Raw genomic sequence first — 7010 nt, 5'->3', positions numbered from 1 at the left:
TTTTTTTTTTTTTTTTTTGCCTGAATTTCAGTGAGTGATTCACATTACTGTCAATTACACGCCCTTATTATGTATTACAGCCACCAGGCAGCTGTCCAGGAAAACACAAGTCTGAAAGTGCTTCTCTTTTAAGAAAATTAAATTCATGGTTGCTCCTCCTTTGGGCATGGGCAACAGGCAGGAAGCCTCCACTTTCTTGCCAAAGAAAGGGATAAGGCCTTGTCTACTTTATCTGGATTAAATACCCACTCTGACATCTTGAGATCTTGATACCAATGCCCAGATGCAGGGCTTGGTTTGGGTTTCTAAATACTCTTTTTTATTTGTTTGTTTCAGCGAGTGTAAGAAAACACAGACTGGTGTTATAAAACAGTATTTCTAGTTATGAGTCACAGCATTGCCTGTGCATTACCAGAAAGGCTGTGTGAAGTCTGAATGGAGAAACTGTTCACTTTCCTCCTTCCCAACAGACAGAGTCTATGACAGCTTAGGGCTCTTAGCCCTATTTGCAAAGCTAGCCCCGTTGTCTCCATGTTCAGTCGCATGTCTCTTTTTTGAAGTTTGGGTGAAACTACATCTGAAAACTACATCTACTATTGGGCTGCTCTACAGTCCCAGAAATTCTGCTTTTATATGGGCAAATGAGGGCTGCTAGGCTTTCTCAGATGTATTCTTCCTGGGAATGTTACAGAATGTAAAAATACGGTCTCTACGGTGAGTGGGTAAAGTTGCCTAAATAGTTCATGCATTTGAGAAAACTGTGAGAATTAGTTGATATATTTCCAGTTCAGAGTCTTTAACTTCATTTGTATCTGATTCTTAGAATCAGACATTTCAAATAATGAAATATTCAGTAGCTTTCAAGCTGGGCTTCACACAATCTGTGTTCCAGATACATTGTGCCTAAGTGAAGTTGGAATCTTAAATAAATATTTGAAAGACAAAGGATTGTGAATTGAGTGCAATCACTTTCACCTCTGCCCTTGTTTAGAAGCAGATTCAAGCCAAAAATTGAAAAAATAGTTTTTTTAGGTGATGGATGAAATTTAAATATGGACTGGTATTTTAGATGATACTAAGGAATTATTTCTTTAATACTGTCAGGTGTAATCATGGCATGGTAGATGTTTCTTTAAAAATCTCTATCAGAGGGGCACCTGAGTGGCTCAGTCAGTTGAGCATCCGACTTCGGCTCACATCATGATCTCACAGTTTGTGAGTTTGAGCCCCGCCTCCGGCTTGTTGCTGTCAGTGCAGAGCCTGCTTTACGCCTTCTGCCCAGCCCGCCATCCTCTGCCCACCCACCCCCCCAGCCTCTCTGCCCCTCCTCCACTTGGGCACGCACGAAAAGTCTCTATGAGAGATGCACACCATAGTAGTTATGGGTGAAATGACAGGATATCTGAGATCTACTTTAAAATTCTCCGGGAAAAATATATTGAGGTGAGACTAGGCACAGGTGAAGCAGGAGTAGCAAAACATTTGTTTTACCAGGAGGGAGGGGGGAGTGCATGGAGCTGTATAATACTATTCAAGTTTTGCATAAGCCTGAAAATTTTTTAACAGATTACCTTTTTCTCACCTTCTTGTCATCTGTGATTTCTAAGATGATTATATTTACATAGATGGTTTGACCATTTGGGTAATTAGTCTTTGATGAGAAAAAGATGATACCGATGAGCACCTCAAGTTCAGAAGGTTGATGGTGATCTTTCATACTCCATAAATCCCTGCATCTCTATAAAAATTCTGCGTTGTTAGCATCCATGTGAATAAAAACTACCGCGTATAACAAGGTTCCCTCACCTTCGCTTCAGGTTGGAAAAAAGGTAGGAGTGTTAGTCGCTCTTGTTCTTCTGTCTTTTCAGTGTTCTGGTCATGTAGACCCAGATTTGAGAGTGGACCAGAGAGTTCGTCTGGTGGTCCCCACCTCCCATATTCGGGATGAGGCGGGGGGGGACATTTTCACCAGCAGGTATAAAGTGTCTTATTCAAAGGCAGTTCCACTTGCCTTTACAGAAGTAGAAGCAAGGCTGGAACCCTTCGACTCTATCATACCACCTCAATCTCGTCCTTTAAAATACTCATTAACCATCTACTCTCTGGGGAGCCAAGCAGTTTCCTAAATCCAGACCAGCGACTGCGTGGGAGATGTTCATTCCGGGTAGTGTGGCCCCAAATTATCTTTTCCTTTATTGAACACTATTTCCAAGTTGTGTGATAAGTCCCAGAAGTGATAGTTTTTAATTCTGTTTTTGTTAATGCTCAGCAGTGGGTTTACAACATGTGCTTCCTCTTCTGCTTTTCATAGACTTTCCGTCAGGGTGGGTCAATATACTCGAATGACAGTCTGGGCTGACAGGAGGATACACTTGGCTAAGTAATTCCGCCGGGACCATCAGCTGCTTCAATAATGCCTTTCCGAAGGCATTTTATAATTTACGCTGAAACTCCAAACATCACAATTGAAATAGGGATGTTTTTCTTCAAGTGGAAAAATGAATTCTGTTTTGCATTTGTGGCCATATCCTTTAAGCACAGACTTCCCTGCTAAACGTTGTCTTCTTTGCATTATACTTAATAGTAGCTCACTGGGGTAAAGTAGAGGGTCAGACTGGCATTTATAAAACAATTGTTGCCTAGTCTTTTCAAGAATTTTTCAAAGAGCAACCCTCTGATTCCTGAAAACATAAGTATACAAATAGATGGGGAAATAGAAATAGAGACAGAAGGACTTTGCCCTGTTGATATGGTCTGTGAGGAGACCATCCACAGGGTTTGGTCCTTTCTCCTATCCATTACTCAGAACTCTGGATTCTCTTGTCTATTGGATGCCCAAGAAATACAGATTTCATGAATTCATTCATTAATCATCCTGCCCTTACTGAGCTCCTAATATGTAGAAGGCACTGGGGATATAGAAAGGAAATATTGACTCTCTACCACCACCAATACCCCATTTTTTTTGGAGGAGACAGGGACACAGAAACAGAAAAGTACACAAATGTAAAGTTTTAAGTGCCTTGAATATGAGTGCTAAGGAAAGAGATGGTATAGGATCCACCCTCCATAGGGGCTCCTAGAAATCATGAAGATCTATGCAAGAAATATTTCAGAGTGTGAAGTAATAGCTGAGAGAGCATTCTAGGCAGAGGTAAATGATGTGAACACTTGGCTCTTTGTCTGCGTCCAAGGTAGACTTGATCCTGAGAATTTGAAATTTCACTTAATCTTTTACCCTTTTCATAAATTATACCTCCTAGAAGACATTGACTTAACTTACTTAGAACTCAAGATCATAATCCTATAGAGGAGTCTATGATTAGATAAAAATAGGGAAGTACTTGATTTCCATTTCAGGCTCCCAAAGGGAAGTTTTTCAGAGGTCCCCACTATGGCTAAGCTTCTCAAGGATTGGCTTTGTTGTCAGTACAGGGAGGTTTGTTCCTTCTCAGGATTTTCATCTGCAGTGTAATCTAACTAGGGAGTAAGTCCTTTAGTCTTCCAGGGGCAAAAGAATCAGCTTCCCTTGGTTTTGTTCGTGGGAATATGCTTTTCCCATTATCCAGAGCTGCTTGTGGATTCCTAGTTGGTCATTGATATGGAGAGGGCCTGTTTTCTCTGGGGGATTGGCAGAAGCATCATAAGCCACCGCTGGACCCACTAAGATGCCCATATCCAGAATAAGAGGAGAAGGGGGAGAGGAGAGGTGAAGGATGAGGATGAAGAGGGGGGAAAAAGAAGAAAAAGAAAAATAGGAAACTCATAGGTAGCTTTGGAGCTTACCCAGAGACTTGTTACATGAGCTGACCTACAACCTGTCAATCCATAGACAAGGCCTTTTACTTTGTTCAGGAAACTCTGGAGATTTGTGGTTTCTAATATTCACGGTGCTATGTGCCAACTCACATAGCCAATTTTGCAAGCAAGTAGTGCTGCCGACACATGACCCATATTTCTCACAAATCCCATTATTCAGTGGTCTTTCTATTCTTCTAATTATACCAAAAAGAGAGTTTCTAGTGGGTAATAATCTCTCTTTGCTAATACTTTGTAGTTGGGTTCCAAACCAAGACCTTTCCTCTATCACAGCTTGAGTACGTTATTTTTATTTTAGAGCCAGTCACGACTAACGGGGAGGAGAGATTCTCTTGGCCTCCTGGGGTGGTGGTCAATGGATTTATCCTTTACTCTTCCTTCCTTTTTGACCCAGTGCCTCATTTGGTTTGACTTGCCTGGGCAGATGGGGAGATACCTGCCCAGAAGATCTCATTCAACGGGCATTGTGTGGTCTGGCTTGCTTGTTTATTTTTTTCAAATCAGATGCTCAAATAGGGCACGTTGTGAAATCCTTAACTAAATTATAGTCCAAATACTTGGTTCCAAGGAATCTCGAAAAAGGAATAATTTCACTGTTTAACAAGTTTGATTACTATTTTTTAAAAAATTACAAAGGAATTTCATGGGATTTAAAGATTCCTTTTTTTTATTAAAAAATTTTTTTGATGTTTATTTATTCTTGAGAGGGAGAGAGACAGAGTGCGAGCAGAGGAGGGGCAGAGAGAGAGAGGGAGACACGGAATCCGAAGCAGGCTCCAGGCTCTGAGCTGTCAGCACAGAGCTTGATGCAGGCAGGAACTCATGAACTGTGAGAGCATGACCTGAGCTGAAGTCGGACGCTTAACTGACTGAGCCACCCAGGTGCCCCTAAAGATTCCTTTTTAATCTATAACTCTTATGTTGAGCTTATCTCTGTAAGCTCATATTTTCTATATACATGTATTATCTCCCCTAGACTGTAAACACCTTGAAGGTAAGACTGGTGTCTGCTTCTTTTTGTGTGCCTCAAATTCCTGGTACAGTCATCTAAGGCAGCAAGGCAGATGGGGATGCACACTGGATCCCGGACTCCGAACCTGGGCCCTAGGCCTGAGTCCACTAGCCAGTGTGACCTGGCAAACTCCAAATGGGCCCCACCTTTCCTCATCTGCGAAGTGAAAAAAACGGGACTAGATGATCCCCAAGGTCTCCGTCTTCCTGAATTATGATTCGGAGAGTCAGTTAGATCTTGAATTGGAAGCACTGAAGTTATTTTCAGTCTTTATCATTAATTTTCCTTTGTTCCTGTATCTCACAAATGAATCACCTAAATTTTTCCACTTTGGTAGAAGGTATTGATTTTACCTCTATGATAAACCGAAAAGAATCCTGGATGAGAAGTAAATCACTAATATAACCATTAAGTGTTCATAAGTTCCTTGGGGAAACTATTCTCTTTCGTCAGCCAGAGTAGCTTAATTTATTTTTCTTTCAATTAAAAGACTTGCAATACCCGAACAAAAGAGAGTCCCAGAAAAGGTGAGGTATATCGCTGTGGTCTGCCGTCTCTCTGGCCAAAATATATGTGGTATGTGCATCTGTGGCTGAGGGTGGAGGGTTCTCTCCTTTGCTCTTCTTTCGTTTATGAAATCTGGTTGAAGTTAACATCCAGGGATGCATAGAAGGCAGAGTTGGGAGGAGACCGACTTCTGCTGTAGGCGGCTTTGGGAAGGGGGTGTGGGAGCACTCATGTTTATACACTGGCTCCGCATGTCATTCGTTCTGCTATTTGCCGAGTGCCTACTGTATATTCTTCAAGGTGCTGGTATTTGCTAGTTGTATTGCGTAGTACGGATGCTGCCTTTTCTTCCTCCTTGTCTCCCTGGTGCTTTGAACCCCTGGAAGCACTGAATAGATATTTGCAAAGGAATTGGCCTCTAAACGCTTTTTATCGTGGCCTGTGGTCTCTTCCACCTGCCCCCAGGAAAGAGCTTGCTGGACCTGAAGAGCTTATACACAGCTGCCTAAATTCTGGGGTCATGTCATGAATAACTGGGAAGCTGTACACCCAGTGGAGCCTTAAAAAAATGTCTTTCTTGTCCTCAGAAATCGGGAGTTTTTTAAACCACTCAATGTTGCCATGTCTGGTACATTCTGTGTTCATGATTTCCTTCCCTTACGTTTTCAATCTGTTCGGTAAATATTAACTTGTGAGTCCGTATTATATGCCAAGGACTATGCTGGTCACGAGAGATGTAAATAGGAAGCAAATTCATTCATTTCCTAATGCTTCTGTAATAAATTACCACAAGTATGGGGCTTAACACAACACAGATTTCTTCTCTTAAAGTTCTGGACTCCTAAAAGTCTGATAGGAGTGGGGCTAGAGTCAGGGCATTGGCAGGGCTGGCTCCTTTGAAAGTCTCTACGGAAATCTGCTTCCTGACTTTGCCAGCTTTAGATCCACCTTGCCTCATGGCTCCTTTCTCTACCTCCAAAGCCAGCGACATAGCAACTTCCAGCCTCTCTCTGTCCCTCTGCTTCCATAATCACTTTACCTCTGTGTCTCTGAAACCTCCAGCCTCCTTCCTGTAAGGACCCTTGTGATTACATTGGGCCCACCAGGATAATCCAGAATAATCTTCCCATCTCAAGGTCCTTAACTTAATCACATCTGCAGAGTCCCTTTTGCCATCTAAAGTAACATAATCACAGGTTCCGGGGATTAGGATGTGGCTGTCTTAGGGGGAGGAGGGGCCATTTTTCAGCCTACTGCAGCAAAGCACACGGCCTTGCTTACCCCAGAGAGTATAGGTTCTGGTTGCACAGGCAAGGACAAAATGGGGTAGGTTTTTTGTATGCTTGCTTCCTTGTCTGCCTGTTTGGTTTTGATGCTTTATTCTAGCCATAAAGTTTCAGTGGAAATAGGTATGGAGAGGGTATGTCTGTTAAATTCAAATTGTATCAAGGTTAAAACTAAATCTCCCTCTTATATAAAATGCTACCTTCAAAACAGAACATTAACCATATCATCCAGCATCTTACGGTATATATCTAAATTGTTGCATCATCCAGATTTCAGCATGAAATGATTGGAATCTTTATTTGCAAAGGGAAGAAATAAGACTTCTCTCTCCTTAGCCTGTGAGAAACTTTGGTCAACAAGTCATGAGTCACTAGCTACTTTGATT

General features: G+C 41.9%; 1 protein-coding gene across 2 annotated transcripts in view; it reads left to right on the top strand.

Annotated features, from left to right (window-relative positions):
• Positions 1-7010, top strand: part of RORA (RAR related orphan receptor A) — a 711367-nt gene that overhangs the window by 546665 nt on the left and 157692 nt on the right. The gene's annotated exons all lie outside the window — the stretch shown is intronic.

Source organism: Panthera uncia (assembly GCF_023721935.1).
Source record: "Panthera uncia isolate 11264 chromosome B3 unlocalized genomic scaffold, Puncia_PCG_1.0 HiC_scaffold_1, whole genome shotgun sequence".
Lineage (NCBI taxonomy): Eukaryota > Metazoa > Chordata > Mammalia > Carnivora > Felidae > Panthera > Panthera uncia.
This window is presented reverse-complemented; position numbering and strand designations above follow the sequence as displayed.